This window comes from Euprymna scolopes, chromosome 28, assembly GCF_053919585.1.
Source record: "Euprymna scolopes isolate OS-2025 chromosome 28, ASM5391958v1, whole genome shotgun sequence".
NCBI lineage: Eukaryota > Metazoa > Mollusca > Cephalopoda > Sepiida > Sepiolidae > Euprymna > Euprymna scolopes.
The window spans coordinates 100,998,030-101,016,615 of record NC_136509.1 but is presented as its reverse complement, the minus strand read 5'-3'; the positions used below and the strand labels follow the sequence as shown (position 1 = coordinate 101,016,615).

General features: G+C 34.7%; 1 protein-coding gene and 1 pseudogene across 2 annotated transcripts in view; one reads left to right on the top strand and one right to left on the bottom strand.

Annotated features, from left to right (window-relative positions):
- LOC145249759 (uncharacterized) overlaps positions 1–18,586 on the top strand; it is a 336,280-nt gene that overhangs the window by 218,672 nt on the left and 99,022 nt on the right. The window lies entirely within an intron of this gene.
- On the bottom strand, positions 9,661–9,787 carry LOC145249877 (U2 spliceosomal RNA; annotated as a pseudogene).

The window sequence follows — 18,586 nt, the reverse complement described above, 5'->3', positions numbered from 1 at the left end:
CTCACTCGACTTTGACTTTTCTTGAGGGACTTCCGAGGTGGAAAGCGCTCATCGACTGTCCCTAATTGAAAATTGTCCAAAATGCATTGACTTCTATGTTTGGTATTTTATCTTAGTCACCTCCACAGCTGGTTAAAAGAAACTGTTTACTTCTATACTTGCCCTTTCAGCTATGAAAACCGAACGTGTGAGGCGTCTGCTTGCATTGAGAGTAGAAAAATATGTCGCGTTTTCCACATCGTACTATTACTAACCTTAATTTTTATGCTTTTCATTATGCTGATGAATCATGTCCATTAATTGTTATTTCATGAATCACTTCCTAACACTTTGGGAAGACATCCAGAGCATCCAGGCCATGTGTATCTAGAAATCATTTTAACAAAATCGTTCACCTGTTGGCGAATACAATAAATAACATAAAATAATTATTAAATGTACCAAAAATTATTTGAATAAAACTTATGAACCTGATATATTGTTTAAGACCTAGGCCGTGTGTACCGGGAATTTATTTGACAAAGATATGCAACTGGCGACCTTATGCAAAAAGCAAACAATAACAAAACATAATTATCAAATGTGTCGATGAACTAGAATTGTTTGAATAAAACTTATGAATTGAAATAATATTTAATACTTAGACTGTGTGTACCAAGAAATTATTTTGACAAAGATTTACACCTGGAAAAAAATAAGAACAAATAATTATTGACTGTACCAAAATTTATTTGAATAAAACTTATGAACCTGATATATTGTTTAAGACCTAGGCCGTTATAAATTGAATGTACCCAAAGGTTATTTGAATAAGAATTATGATTGTGACACTATGTACTTGCTAAATAAAATGCCCTTTCGAAGTGGCTACAGTGACAATGTAGTCCCAAGTGGGCGATTCAACTGCTTGCCAATGTTTATGTAATAACAACCGACGATTTGGATCCGAGAAGTATCAGCCCATCGAATTCCCGTGCGTGGATACCCCCTTAACAACCAACCATCCATAACCATAACCCACAGTAAAGATATCTTATTATATTTTCTAGTGTTGGGACGATAAATGAAATTGAAATCGGGAATCTAAGAAATCGCAATTTTAGTGGTATCGAAATCGGTATCGGAATCGGTATCGGAATCGGAAAAATGTGTGCCTATTTCCGATGCCAAAAACGATTTCTTTTAAGCATATGTTTTCTTTGATTTTGTTTTTGTAAAAAAGTCTTTCACTGGTGGCAGTAATAATAACATAAAATATTTAACAGTAAATAATTTAATGATTTAAACTTCCAATAAAACTAAAATCTATAGTGTGGGGATTTTTTTTCGTTTAAGAAAATATATGCACATTTAACATATTTTGTTACGATACTCGAGACAAAATAGCCATTTTATAGTTAAAGTTAATTAACCATTTTATAATTAAAGTTTTAGAGATGTATAAAGAATCGGAATCGGTAATTGTATCACCATCGAGAAAAATATCGTTCCTTCACTAATATCTTTTTTTTTTTTACATGGAGGTCACCACTTATCAAGGCCCGGAAGCCACCCGGGAATAAGGGTTATTGCGTGTACGGTAATAAATAAGATAGTATCGTAGTAATCGTTAGTATTGGAGATTTGATAGAGTGTCTTACTTAAGGGGCGGTTAATCAGGAATTTGTTTATGTTGGACTTGAAGACATCCAAGTTGTAGTCATGTGGGAAGCAGGCAAACGGAAGAGAGTTCCACAGGCGTGCACTTCTAAGAAAGAAGCTTTGTTCATGGAATCTACGTTTTGATTTAGCCACAGATAAAGAGTGGGAAAATTAATAACAGTGGTTTCAGCTAGACGGGGTTTCATCATGTAATATTGGCGAGGGGGCCCAGAGATTGGAGTTCAGACGAGCACTTGCCATGGAAATAACGATAAAACAAAGACAGGCTCGCAACGTCTCTTCTGTGGGAGAGAGGTTGCAGGGAAGAGAAAAGGGCATTCCCCACTAAACCACGAAGCCTATTTTGTACTCTGTCACGGCAGGATAGGCTGTTTTTAGCAGCTCCTGCCCAGATGTGGCAGCAGTACTCCATCCTTGGACGTACTTGGCTTCTTTATAGATAGAGAATTGCATCAGTAGTGAGATATCTTCTGGAGCGGTAGAAGGATCCCACCATTTTCCCAGCGACCTTGGCAACAGACTTGATGTATGTGTTCCGTTTCCGATCAGGAGTAAAGGTCAAACCTAGAAGCTTATCAAAACATGGAGCCTCCCCAAGACGACAGCCATCCATTTCAATTGATGCTAGATGGGGATCAAATCGTTGATGATGTAAAGATAGGATATATCAGCGTTGCTTAATTCTTTAAAACACAGACTTATGTATAAGTGTCGAAAAGTGGCTAGTGTTAGAAAAATATATAATCCGTGTGAATCACCGTGTAATTTCCACATTCCCCGTTACTTTTTTATATAATGAAAGGGCAGCAACAGATAGCCTTGCTGGTTACGTATAAACAAAGATCCTTTAATCCTGACGTAAAGATGCAGCTTCTACATTCCGGTGGAGCCGATAGCGGAATATTTATTTGCACTGTAGTCTTCAACCGAATTACTAGGCGGACTTCAAACGGATGTCTATTGTTGAAGCGGCCGGCGTTCGACACAATGGACGGCTGTTTGGGCCGTGACTGCCCAAGCGTAACAACTAAATTAGGCTATGCACAATCAAAGCGCATGGAAGCGTGACTTTATGTGATTGAAAATGTGTCGATTAGTCAGATTATTGGATCGATATATCGATCGATGGAGACAAGGTCTTAGTACGTAGGTCGGTGAAAATCAGGGTAATGATATATTGCGAAGGTCAGAGAGGGAAAGAGTCATTAAATAAACAAAGTTGTTTTCTACATAAGTTAAAAAAAGAAACACGAGTCTAGGCTGAAACAACAATCACTCTAGATGCCTCTACTATCAACCAAGTCCAAAAGACTGTCCGTGTTTCTGTCTTGCACACACTTTAAAGCAATGTGCTCTGACCAACCCGAAGCATTTATGCTCCTCCTCATAAATACTTAGACTAACCAAACAAAGAGCAAAACCCCGCCTTTTTATTGTAGAGGTTCATAGATACCAGGAAGTTTTTTTTTCTTGGGAGTCACCACCTATCAAGGCCCGAAGACAAATCGAGGATAAGAGTTAATTGGTGTAAGGTAGTAGTGCAGTAATCGTTAATGGTGTAAATTGGGTAGAAATTGATTATTTATAGGCGAAGGTTTACATTGGATTTGAAAGCTACCATTTTGTATTCAACCGGGAAGCAGGACAGTGGAACAATGTTCCACAGGCTAGCAGTTCTGGGAAAGAAACTTTGTTAATGAAATCTGCGTTTAGATTTAGACATTTTTTATAAACATGCAGAAATTTTAATGTATTGTGATCAGATATCTCGCTACTCAACTCCCTACATAGCCCCCTTATAGACATGGCCCCAAATAGTACCCCTTTACGTCCAAGACTAAGCGGAATAAGAGAAAAGAAAATGTAAACACTATTTTTGTTTTCCACAAATTAACAAGTTGACTGCCATTTCAAGAGTATATGTTGGCATCCATTGTAGAGACAAAATTTCTAAATTTCATGAATAGATGAGCAGATTTTATGTAAATCCTTTCAGTGAATAGATTTCGAAAAGTTTTATTCCGTATTTATGTGACTAGTTCGGAATAAATTGGCGGAATGTTACCTTTTCTCTTCAAAGAAAATTGGTTTCATCGAAATCAATGTCACTTCCTGTGGTATATACAGACTTATAATTTCTATTGAGAAGCTCTAAGGGTTTTATATTTTTTAGTCTATTTCCTTCTACCATTTTTTTGTGTTGTTTGATAAATAGAAACAATTTAAAAGTAATTTAAACCTATTTCGACTCAATTTTAGAAAAAAAGGTGGGTTAACAGTGGATTATTGATCGAATATGATGAGGTTGAATCTTTTCGATCCACAGTCGGATTCCTAAAAATGTTTCAATCTCTGTTCTTTTTGTTGAAACCCATTTTGTATGTGTGCATGTAGGCGTCAGTCGCAGTGATTGGATCGACATACTAATGTTAAAAGCTTGTAAATAAGGGAAAATGTCTTTCAGCATATATAGCTTCAGTATCATGCAAATTTACAGAAACATCCTCCGTGGCCCCTAGCAAATTGTGTGACAGTTAAATCGCAGGGATATTTCCATTAAAAATAACAATTGTATCTACTAACTTGTTATATCAATTTCATCTAAAAACAATGACATCTGCTTAATTGCGATGTCTCAATTAATTAACTATTATTGGATTATTATTTAAAATAAGAATTTTCGATTTTATCGACAAAAAACGAAATATTTATGTATGACAAGTGACATAAACACAAGGGAACTAACTCATAGTTTTAAATTAGCCTTAGAATTTCAAACTTTTTAGAAAATAATTACATATCTTGTTACGAGTCGAACTACCCTGTTTATTTTAAGCAAGACTTTCTTTTTTGCTAATTTTTAAATAATTTTCATAATTTTTAGATATGTTCATTTTAGCGACATAAGAATCAAGTAGATTCTGTTGGTTTTACTCGAAATTTAATATTTCGATTTTTGACGTTCGCGATAATAACGGAAGTGCATCGAAATATTTAGCTGGTCTATCTTTTTCTCATTTTTCTACGTTGTCATTTCTCAGGAATCAAAGGATCCTTTAACATTTAAACATTTTTATATTTTAATACTAGCTGGACGCTCTGCATTGCTTGGTCGTACAATACGCTTAAACATGATAATTTAATTTATGCAGATTGCATATGTATTATTACAGAACCGATCGTTTATTGAATCTTATATACTAGCATTTAAGCCCAGCGTTGCTCGGATGTTTGAAGATGTATGTTGAGCAAAAAAAAAAAAAAAAAAAAAAAAACAAGAAAGAAAGAAAAGCGGTCAATTTTTTTTAAATTTGACCCCTATTATGACCCCTTAATATTTATTTGTTTGGACTAAAACCAGGTTATTAAGTTAGATCCATGTCCAAGGAACTTATATCTAAAATTTCAAGTGTTTAAACCCAAAATTCTCGGAGGAGTTTGGTAGAGTCCTCAAAGGTTAAATCGTTGAGCTTTGACCCCTTAACAGCCAAATTTCTGACCGAAAACCGATTACAAAGATTTTCTTACATCCCAATACCCTGTATATCAAATTTCGAGTCTTTAGACTAAAAATTGACAGAGTTATTGTGTGGGGAAATGTACACCGACAGACACACACTCACACAGACACTTTCACTTTTATAGATATATATAGATTACGAGGAATAATTTGCCTGGTGAACTAATTCGCAATAAAGATTTTTTTTTAAATAATAATGACAATGTCTTTAATCAAATTCCGTCTGTGTTTGTTTACAATATCAGCTGATATTTGGGTTTGACGATGAATGCCCTGGAAAAGTCACTTCTGATTAATGTTTCGTTTTAAAATATGCAAACGAAGAAATGATTTGCGGTGAATTTAAATGGTAACTCTTCTTTTATTGTAAATTGAACTCATTAATTAGAAAAATAAAATGGTGAAGTACACACGGGCTTCAACAGGGGAACCATTCGATCTGTAGTTGAATAAGCTACCACTGAGCTATATCTCCATATGACAGTATATCTTTTTTTTTTAAAGAAATTATTTGCTTAGACTTGAATCTTCTTTGGTTTGCTGAGAATTATCTCCCTTGGCAGGTGTAACATAAAATATTCCCTGCAAAATAATTTTTATCTATAAGAGAGAAAGACAAATTTAGTATCTGATTTTGTCGCTTTCCAATACTTATCGGATGAATTTCTACACAAGAATATCTAAGAACACTGCCAGTGATAATTGCTTGAATTTAAGTCTTAAATAAAAAAAAAGTTAAATATCATGGTGTAGCGGTGCTTTAAATAGAAAGATTCCTTTTGAATACGCCTCTGTCATATCAAAGAATCTACTTTTGATTTTATATGTTGGGTGTTTCGGCTTGTGTGGTAATAAAAATTCTCAAATGCACATGTGATGTTAGGTTGTATAATGCCTTAACTTTGATCAAAATCGCCTGTTTCTTCTTTCATCGAATTATTTCGATTATCGATTATCGAAACTTATCAAATACGTTCCGATACAAAATATATCTAAGAACACTCCCACACTCATAAAGCACATTAGTGTGAATTTTATAAAAATCATAAAAATCGACCCAGCTATTTTCGAGTCCATGTGGAGGAAACGAACCCACACACAAACAAAGTTACCGCTATTCTTTAACTATTACAAGAAGCCTCTGCAACCACCGATATTCCGGATAAATAACTCCGTAGCTGGATGTATTCCTTCAAACTCCTCGGCTTAACATTCACGAGAAATATGAACAGGAACAAATATATTAGGAATAGGCTGCTAAAAATGATGTAAGCTCCCTCTACCGTGCTAGAAAACTATTCACGTGATGTCATGTTTACGCCACGCCACAAAATGCTTATGCCATTATGTTTTAAGCGTAGTCCCATGGGATTTATCGATAGTTTGCAAAATTGTATCCAAGCGTGTTTTTTGCTGACCAGCGATGTTGGACATTCATGACGAAAACTTGGTGGATACTAGTGTTCGGACGATTAATCAGAATCAGAATCAGGAATCGAAAAAATCTAAAGATTTGGTGGCATCGGAATCAGAAAGCTTGATGTCTGTTTTCCGATGCCAAAACGATTCTTTTAATTGTCTCTTTTTTTTATTTGATGTTATTTAAAGTAAAATCTTCGATTACTGGTAATAATGATAAAAAAATAAATATTTATTGATTTTAAATTATCAGTAAAGCAAAAAAATCGATAGATCACCCTCCACAAGTGTATTTTGACGTTCAGGAAAATATCTGCATATTTAACGCGTATGTGTGTGTTTTTACGAAAATCAAGGAAAATAACGATTTTATCTCTTCTCTTCTCTTTCTTCTCTTCTTCTATCTTCTTCTATCTATTCTTCTTCTTCTATATAAATAAAATGAACTCATTTTTCCCGTCTGATTTTGACATTAATAGGATTAAAAATCAAGATATTTCATGCAAATATAATATGCACAAACGGCAGAACAATATCTGAGGTGTGTTATAGGCTTATTATTTCTCAAATTCCTCGATAATCTTAGATTTCTATACTTTTTCTGCTGAGAAGTCACGGCCAAAATCGGTTAAGATCAATGGAAGTGGTAAAATATTTTCTAATAAATTTCTCCTCCCCCTGCCACCACTTAACACCGTTTGGGGATCGTTCACAAGGAACAGTTGATAAGAGAACACCGGTTTGGCTTCGTAGTTCTTTCATGTGAAGTTATTTAAAATCACTAAACTAAGCTGCAGTGCTCTGTGGCGTAGTGGTTAGCGTGCTGGACAATTAACATCATATTTTCACGTTCGCGCCGACCTGTCGTAGTCGTTTTTTGTTGTTTTTTTTCCTAAACAACTGGAATGGACTTTTCTTGGTGGCCGAACTGTTAACGTTGCAGATGTTTTTTTTGTTTTTTTTTTCACACTATTTTCCTACTTTTACTCATGACTCCGGGTTTGATCCTTCCTACTTACCTACCATAACATTTTTTAAAACTCCCCCCCCCGTCCCGGAAACAAACACTCTGGCAACGCCGGGTACCCCCGCTAGTAGTTAAATAATTAGAGATTTATAAAGAATCGAAATCGGTAATTGTATTAGAATCGGTAATTGTATAAGAATCGGGAAATTAGCACTGATTCGGTAATTGTGTTTGAATCGGGGAAAATATTGGAACTGTTCTATCGCTAGTGGATACGCAAGCGTTATATGACAGTTTAGAATAACGGAACATTTAGTGAGTGCTGGTAGCAAACACTCTCAAGTAGTTACTCATGAGTACGTTCTCGTTTGCTAAATACCAATCAGAAAAGCACTATAACCAAAGATACCTTCATTAACTGTGAGTTATCAGACAAAGCAAGCCTTGAAAGAATACCACCACCAGCGTTTAATCTCCTGGACTCCACAAACGTAAGCCCTTCCATAGAGGAATAGAGAATGCTGAGTTAAAAGTGTCCATAATTTATTTTATTTATTTGTTTATTTATGCCCATCGTCTAGTTTTTGTTTTCACGACCTCTTTTTTTTTTTTTTTTGCATAAACGTCACCACTTATCAAGGCCGATAGGCCACTCAAGGATAAGGGTTAAAGAGTGTAGAATAGTCAAAAGGACAATATAGTAATTGTACAACGTGATCAAAATCAGAGGAGAGAGAATCGGGGAGAACTTAGTCGTTTACTGTCTTAGATGTGCTACCATAGATGGCAGTGTCATCAGCAAAAATGTCTACGAATGATGTAAGGATGTGATTTGGAAGATCATTAATGTAAATCAGGAAAAATTTGGGCCCAGGATCGACCCCTGAGGGACTCCAGCATTTATATTGTAAGCTTCTGGTTTTCGCCCATCAACTACTACTCTTATGAACCTATCAGAGAGAAATGATTTAATAATTGAGAAGACAATTATTCCTCTTGCCTTTGTCTGGTTAACCGCGACTATATTAGTGGATATAGATGCGGAATATCTACGATTCCATGTGAGTATTGTCTGGTGTCAGCAGTTTCAATTCCACCCAAAGCCGGTCAGAGGATTACTTGACCAAACCGTGATGAGGTGACAACGACTATTGAAGTAATTTCTGTAAATGTAGTTGGAGGATTCGACATTTTTATCCCGTCGCGGTTAATCTGACGAAGGCCAGATGAATAATTAGACAGAAACGTCGTAGAAAACAACAACTAGAAAATGAGAGTAATAGTCCAAATAATTAAATAAAATAAATTAGACAAATTTCTCATCTCCAAAATAATTCCTAATTAATTCAATAAGATGTTTGCACATTTACAAAATGTAGGTAGACAACTTCTATAATGTTCTTAAATTTGCAGTGTTGTATCCGTTTGCTGGTGTTAAACTTTAATAGTTGTTTGTGCCCAAATAAGTAAGAACGTCAGTTTATTGCAATTAACATGGTACAACAATAAAAAATAGGAATCAATTAAAGAAAAGGAATTCGTATACACGCTTTAATTCTATTTGGGTTTCATTTTGAATAATCAAAAAAATACTTTATATATTAGATGCCATGGAAAGATATTTAATTATAGCAAAGAGTGTTATGAGGTTCACAATAACACAGTAAAACAATCAAAGAAAATTTAACTTATCAGCTTAAATGATATTTGGGTCTAACTTTAAAAAAACAACAAGATAACATTATATATAAGAGTTACAATTTGCGTTTTTATATTTCCAATAACATGAAACAACAATAAAAAAAACAGCAAGGCCAATAGTCATTAGTCGCGTGCTCTCGTGTAATGAATGAATGCGTGAATGTAGGATTGACATGAAATTCTTAAAGATAAACTAAAATGACCGAAAAATGGGCGGAAATGACTTAAATAAATAAAAAGTAAATGACTTAGAATGATTTTAATGAACTTAAGGATGAATTGAATGACCTTAAGAATGACTTGAATGCTTAAAAAATAACTGGAATCCTTCAAAAACAACTTGAATGATCTGGAGAATTACTTGAATGGCTTTGAGACTGATTGGTTGTAGAGTGGGTGATAATTTTACATTAAATTAATACAGAAAAGTGATCCCCCACTTTATATCTCAAGAAGTACAGTATGTAGTAAGAACGGATACTACACTTTGATCTTAGCCAAAAGACCAAGAAAAGGGTATTTATTTGCTCCCCCACACAGCAAATTAGGCACAAGGCCGATTTTTAATGTTAAAAGAGAAGGGGAAATAAGGACCAACTCCCCGGGGAGTAGGAGAGATTGATAGTGACGATTGGTATGAAGGGTTTTCCCTACATTGACCCAGGTCTTATATGTGGGGTTGCGCCCACATATAGTGTTTGCTTGCAGTATCTGCCGGAACAGATACTACACTTTGACCTTGGCCAAAAGGCCAAGAAAAAGGTTTTTATTTGCTCCCCCACCAAGCAAATTAGGCACAAGGCCGATTTTTAATGTAAGGAGTGAAGGGAAAATGGGGACCAACTCCCTGGGAATGAGAGGGACTGGATAGTGACAGTTGGTATGAAAGGTTGCCCCTACATTGACCAAGGTCTTATATGTGGTGTTGGTACTTACTTGCTCCCTCACCGAGCAAAGTAGACACCAGGCCGATTTTTAATGTGAAGAGTGTATGGGAATTGGGGACCAACTCCCCGGGGAGTAGGGGAGCTGGATAGTGACAATTGGTATGAAGGGTTGCCCCCACATATGGTCTTTGCTTGCAGTTTCTGCCGGACAGATACTACACTTTGATCTTAGCCAAAAGGCCAAGAAAAGGGTATTTATTTGCTCCCTCACCGAGCAAATTAGGCACAAGGCCGATTTTTAATGTGAAGAGTGAAGGGGAAATGGAGGCCATCTCCCCGGGAAGTAGGGGAGCTGGATAGTGACAATTTGTATGAAGGGCTGCCCCTACATTGACCAAGGTCTCATATGTGGTGTTGCCCCCACATATGGTCTTTGCTTGGAGTATCTGCCGGAACAGATACTACACTTTGATCTTCATATTTAAGTTATTCAGTTTAAAGAAAAAATTACAATTAAAAGAAATATCAATATAAAATTAAAAAATTTAAAAAAGTAAAATCTCCAAAAAACAAAACAAATTTAGGCGCAAGTCCCTATAAGATCTGGGGAGGGGAGTGTTGCAGGGTCTTTGTAACTATGTAAATATATGAGTCTTTGGCGACTTTATTCTTGACTGGCAACATTTACCACAATACCGCATTCACTCTGTGGACTCTAAACTAACTAATGAAAACCCCAGTGTTTTTGCAAGAAATTTCTGTATGTGTGTGTGTGCGCAATTTTTTTTATTAAAATGTGTGTGTGTGTGTGTGTGTGTGTGTGTGTGTGTGTGTGTGTGTGTGTGTGTGTGTGCGTGTGCGTGTGAAAAAAGTTCAATTCATTGGAAAATGAAAAGTTCTTGAATTTGGAAGAAAAACAGTTCGTGTTGGAGAGTGGGGAATCTAGAAAAATATACAAAAAATAAAATTGCTTGTACATTGTTACTACACTTTAATCTTGGCCAAAGGCTAAGAAAAGCTTACAAACCTAAGAACAGTATCTATTAAAAACAGACCTTTGATCTTAACCAAAAAGGCCAAGTATAAAAGTGTTACGGACAGACCGACGGATTGACGGAGTGACTTATAGAGTCGCTTGCATGCGACTAAAAATTGGCTAGAAGCGACGTTTAATTTGTCAGCTTAAATGCTTAAATTTTATATTGGAGTTTTCTTCTATCGAAATTCATTTAGAAACGTTAATAATCCACATCAAAAGTGCCGGGGTTTTCTCGTAATTTGTCAGTTAGAAAATAAGCTCCGTAAATTGGAATTCAGTTTTTATTTAATGGATATGAAATTAAAACCTTTCTGTGCATCACGAAAGGAAGAAGAAATAAAGATTTAAAAAAAGTTTTCTTTCATTCTGTTTTTTTTTTTAATGATCAATTAAATTTTATGGAAAAATGAAGGAAAAAATAAATCAATAACTGATAAATTACATTTAATCCGCAAAACCGTTTTTGTTTTTTTTGCGTTTTGTTTTTTTTTATACTGAGTACTAGCAGGACCTGTGGAAATTCCACAGCGGCATATTTTATATGTAATATATTACTGCTGGGAATTCTACGAACATTTAGCTTGAGTGTAGACCCCGTGATATTATTGTAGCCCTTTTGTTAATACTTTAAAAATATTTATCTAAGTAATCCAGTTAATATACTGTCAGAATATATCCGGTTATTACGGTTTATTTCCAATATCCTTATCGGAGTCTGTGACATATTTCTATTGTTATGGACGCCCGGTGCGAACATAAAAAACACGATATTATTATACAATATTTAGACAAAACAGATACTACACTTGGATCCTAACCAGAAGACGAAGAAGGTATATTTTAGTTTCACATACGGCTCCAAAGCGACATCATTTATTTTTATTATTTTTATTTTATTTTTATTATTTTACATTGCTTCTTCGGCGATCGGGATATCCTGTTTATTAAAAAAGAAAGATATAAGGTAATAATATACGATGAAGATTAAATTAGCATCTCTATTTACTAATTTCATGTTCGTGGTATCTTATTACTAGGGTTAGGACAACAGCAGATTGTTTGCATCGTTTGGATTCTTCGGTGTGTATCCGCTGATATCTTATATGTTTTTGTTTTTGTTCATAGAGTGATGTGGTTCTCGGTTGATTAACTATGTCTAACTGTGTCGGATATATACTCGAGAGTCTAAACAATGTTAAGAATATTCTCTTGATATAGCCCCAGTTATCACCTTATATCCTCCTTTTACGATCTCCCAATCAAATGATTTATAATCTGGAAACCGTGACACACGTACGCCAGTTAAATGTACTGCGGTATTAATGTATCGATTATTTGTACATTTATTAATGTATCGATTATTTATACATTTATTGGTGTATCGATTATTTGTATATAAAGCGTTTAATAAAAAGTATTGTTCGATCATCATTCTATATATCGATAAAATTGAACGTGTATGTCTGTATGTGTGTCTGTGTACATTTCCCTACGCAATAACTCTGTCAATTTTCAGTCTGCAAACTCGAAATTTGATATACAGGGTACTGTGATTTGGGAAAAATCCATTGTAATACGTTTTCGGCCAGGAATTTGGCTGTTAAGGGGTCAAACTTTAACGATTTGACCTTTGATAACTCTACCAAACTCTTTCGACAATTTTGGACCTAAACACTTGAAATTTTAGATATAGGTTCCTTGGATATGGATCTAGCTTAATAACTTGATTTGAGCTCAAAACAGTAGATGGTAAGGGGTCATAATAGGGTTAAAGTTTAAAAAATTGACCGCTTTTTTTTTTTTTTTTTTTTTGCTCAACATACACCTCCAAACACCCGGGCAACGTCAGGCTGAAATGCTAGTATATCAATAAAAATAAAAACTGAAATAAATGCACCGCAAGAACAGACGATATGTCCATTCAGTTCCTTTACCGACGAAAATCCTATTTCAAACTTAAGCGTGGCGGATCATGGAGATTATTATTTCACTAGACTTTCGCCAATGGACAAAGGTTATAGCCCGTTGATTTAAAATTAGTGCTTTATTCCAAATTGAAGATTGAAAATGGTGGAATTTGTTTCCATTTTTGAATTTGATACTAACACCTATTAATACATAACCGTACATCGAACGGATACTATAACACTTAGTTCGTTGTATGTTATCATAACAATGGTCCATACAAAATTTCATTCAAATCAAACTAATAATTTCCAAAAAATTATAGAGTAAATGCGATTTTGCTAATACCTCTTAATACATAACTGGGCATCGAACGGATACTATAATACCTAGTTCGCTATACATTATCATAAAATATTTACAAAATTTCAGCCAAATAAACCTTATAGTTAAAAAAGACTTCTAGAATAAAGGTGATATTGTGAGGAATAAGTCCTATTAATCCTTATCTGTAATCAAACGGATACCATAATCGTTAATTCGCTTGATCTGCTTATAATAAAAATCAAAACAAAATTTCAGCCAGATTGATCGGAAAACTTCTGAAGTAAATGTGGTATGGTGGTGACTAATTCCTATTAATTCGTATGAATCCCTATTATTTCCCTCAATTATTGTATTAATTAACCTGAGGTAGAATGCTAGCCTTCGAAGTTAAGGGTGACTTTGTGACTGGGTTCGAATCTCCCGACCAGCACTAATTATCACTTCCTACACTGATGATTGCGTAAGCATGTAATACTAGTGTCTGTAATTATAAAAATAATCGGTAATATTTGTTTTAAATATCATAGTTATAACTCCCCTTTGGAGAATTAAAGTTGAGCACTGTTCATAGAATTAAGTAAAAAAAGCGCTCAACTTTAGTACAATTGCTACATTCCGATTTCCGGTCGTTGAATACTCTCTCTCGTTGTTTACTATGTATGCCTGTCGACTTAGCATTTATAGCCACTTAATTCTGGTCCATTTTTATGATAAGTGCTAGTGGTCTTGACATAGAATGCTAACCTACACAGTCAAGGATTACTTTGTGACTATTCAGATCTTCCAACCAGCAGTGTTTATGGATTTCTACATTAGTGATTGCGTAAGAATGAAACGCTATAACCTGTGGGTATAAAAATAATTGGTAATATTTATTTTAAAAATAGTACATATATCTATACATATGTGCGTGTGTGTGCGCGTGTGTGCGTATATGTACGCTTGTGTGTGTGTGCGAGTATGTGTCTGTGCTCGCGTATGATTGCGAACGCACATATGCCACTATGTACGCATATATGTGTCAATGTATTTTTAATGTCATTTTTATTTAATCATGGATCTTTATGCATGTTCACAAAAATAACAAGACACACAGACACACATATTTTAGTCTCGTGTTAGATTATCGATTTCATTTGCACACGCGAATGAACCTGCTTTTGTTCACTGATCTATATATGATCGATGTTAAGAAAAAAATTAAAATAAAAATCTTAAAATATACCAAGTATACATAATATGCGCATGTGCCTTTGTTTTGCAAAGTTATTGATCATCGCATTCTTCTAAAATGCACCGACACACACACACACACACGCACACACACACATATATATATATATATATATATATATATATATATATATATATATATATATATATATATATATATATAGTGAGAGAGACAGACAGACAGACGGATAGAGATAGATAGATAATTATTCCTATTATTATTATTATTATTATTATTGCCTACAGACACTAGCGTTTTATCCTTTCGGGAGTCCTCAGTGAAGGGTGTCACGATTACCGCCGGTCGGGAGATTCGAACCTGGATACGATGCCATCTTTGACTGCATCAGCAAAGAACAACCCCACACGGCTACCGTTATCCGCGAGAAATACAGTTGAAATTTAAACATTTATTTTTAGATATCATATATATATATATATATATATATATATATATATACAAGAATAAAAAAGCATTGGAACTGCAAAAGGATATAGGGATGGTATGCCAAAAAGTATACAAACAAGATAGCTATGAATGGCTAGGCACATGGAAATAGAATTGCATCCAAAGTATAGCCCTATAGCTTTTTACAACCGTAATGATGGCACGGAATGAGGATTGAAGAAAAGCTATAGGGCTATACTTTGGATGCAATTCTATTTCCATGTGCCTAGCCATTCATAGCTATCTTGTTTGTATACTTTTTGGCATACCATCCCTATATCCTTTTGCATTTCCAATGTTTTTTTTATTCTTGTTAATTAGTATTTTTACTTACAGTCTTATTTTTAAACTTACATTCATGATAGTATTGTCTTTTTTAGAAGGCGGCTCATTGCCGCCTCCATTAGTAGCAGGTCGCTTCCTGCTGGGTTTTAGGTCTTTGGGTTTTGGGCCTTAGAAGTTGCCTCTTGGTCCTCCATCGGTTCTATATTCTACCGCCTCTCTGATAAAACAGTTAGAGTATTATAAAGTTCTAAAATGTTCATACCTTCACTATTAATTTTTTCTTGACTTTCTTGCAGTTTCTTTTGCGGTTAATTTAACTTATTTCCTTTGGCGTTTGGTGAGTTCTTAGAAGAACTGGTCTGATCTACTTTTCTTAGCGAGCGAAGAGATTCAGCTGCATTTAACAATGGTTGCTATAGTATATTTTTGCGCATGCGTGAGAATTTCAAGTTTCCTCCTTATTTTTCAATAGTTTGACAGTAGTCATGTGTATTTCTGCCAAGAGCGACAGACGTCAGTGTAAGCCGTGATCGTCTAGAGGTTAGGACCCCACGTTGTGGCCGTGCTAACTTAGGTTCGAATCCTGGTCACAGCATTTTGTACATATTTTACAGTCCAAAATCTGAAGAATTATTTGTTTTTATAACATTGTTTTTTGACGTCGTACTTGCTGATAGGTTACTCTTATAACAATTTTGATCAACTGAGATAAAGATTTCGTGGTTTCATTAACGCTGGTGGGTTACTGTTTAAAGAAGAAACCTTAACGTTCACCTCAAATATTCAGCGTCCAAGAAATATACGCCACTGGCAAACTGGAACGTCTGTGAGCATCCGGTGTATTATTTGGAGCTGTCCCTTTTGAGAGAAGTTCCGTGTTCGAAGTGGTCTGTCTACATTGGGTATATAGTGTTTAAAACTTGTTATTACACGTAATCTTATTTAATTATGGAGTTAGCTAAAAAGCGATGGGTCACTGCACTTCTCCGTGTAAAGAGCAGTCGATTGATGCTTGAACTGTTGTCAGAGACCGTTCGTACACCGAGATAAATCGTCTCAAAAGAAAGAAGAAAGAAGAAGAAAGAAGAAAGAAGAAAGAAGAACAATTGGCCATTTTTGTACCCCTTTTTTTTTGCTCTCTTTTGACATTTTAACCGACGTTCTGACACTCGCTGGATTCGTAAGACACTTCTCTGTAAGAATATGTGCTTTTTGAAACTTATAAGTTGATTTTAGTTGAGATTTGGATAGTTTTGTTTTGTAGGCGTATATAGGCGTGTACGGGCCATCCCTATATAGAGAGTGCTACCGCCTCTCTGATATGCACACACATATTATCGGATTTTCCCCACGTCAAGTCACATTTCAATTCCTTTTGACGGATTGATTGTTGCTATTTCTTTTGATGAGTTAATGGCATAATAGATTCACTAATTGATATAATAATTGATTGATTTTGCGCTACGAAACAGATAGTGTCAAGAATTATATAAATCGACTGATTTAAGGTAATCAATTATGAGATGGTCAACATTATGAATTTGGGAATATAATTTGTTGTCATTTATTATATATATATATATATATATATATATATATATATATATATATATATATATATATAAGTGCACGTGTCTGTGTGTCTGTGTCTGTGTGTCTGTCGATGTGTCTGTCTGTCTGTGTGCCTGCGTACATCTCCGTTATTTATTTATTTATTTATTTATTTTGCTCAGCATACACCTCCAAACACACGGGCAACGCCGGGCACTCATATTAGTATATCTATAAAAGTGAACGTGTCTGTGTCTGTGTACATTTGCCTACACAATAACTTTGTCAATTTTCAGTCTACAAACTCGAAATTTGATATACAGGGTACTGAGATTTGGGAAAATCTTTGTAATCGGTTTTCGGCCAGAAATTTGGCTGTTAAGGGGTCAATCTTCAACGATTTGACCTTTGAGAACTCTACCAAACTCCTCCGACAATTTTGAATCTAAACAATTGAAATTTTAGATATGGGTTCCTTGGACATGGATCTAACTTTATTTGAGCTCAAAACAATAAATGTTAAGGAGTCATAAAAGGGGTCAATGTTAAAAATAATTGACCGCTTTTTTTTTTTGCTCAGCATACACCTGCAAACACCCGGACAACGCCGGGCCGAAATGCTAGTATATATATATATATATATATATATATATATATATATATATATATATATATATATATATATATATATATATATATTGGATCATTTATGCTTCATAGATGTAAATTCACTGAAACGCTGGTATTTACCTAAAAGTGATCAAGAAAAAACAGTGTAGCTAGACTAATACACACATTACTGGCTACATATGTGCATACATGTTTCTGCTGCAACTCTTTTAGAGAAGCAGAATCTTACTTCTTTCAGCGTTATTTTACTAAACCAAATTTTAAATTGTCTTTTTACACTGTTACTTTTCATTTGAACAAAACATCATAATAAAAAAGAAAGAACTTACTAAATAGTATAAAGAAAACGAGAAATGGCATTGTGTGCTTTTTCCCTTTTATCATGAACATTTTTGACTTTGCTTGTGAACACCTGCTTTTCACTAATAATATCCACGTTACCTTCTTGTATACACATAGTAGTACAATCGTGAACATTCGGGATAATAGACAAAAAGTAGTACTTGTAATTTCCACAAATCACAGAAATGCCCATTAGGAAGAAATTGCCTAACTTCCCATGTAATATACTGAGCAAAATATTTTTTAAATGTATAATTTGTAGTACATTATACGGCATAATCACGTTGAAAAACCGGTTCCTGCTGAATCACTGAAGTTAAATAACGCTGAACAGTACTAAATGGGTAACCATTTGGGGTTTCCAGCTGTGTGCGCTCTCCTTTCCACGGGACTCAAATTGTGCCGATTCAGGAGAGGTGTGGTTGAGGATTGCGCTTCCCTTGCCTCACAATTACACGCGCAGCTGCCTCTACATTTAACTACTTCTTCTCATTTTTTTTTTCTAACTAATTATTAGTGAAAAATAACATTTTTTAAAATAATTATTTTAATTGTATTTTTAATTTGGAATTTAAATTTTGATTCTTTTTAATTCTATATTTATTCTATATTCTTTATGCAGAATCATTTTAAAAATTTATTAATCTGCTATGCAAGTGTATATGAACAT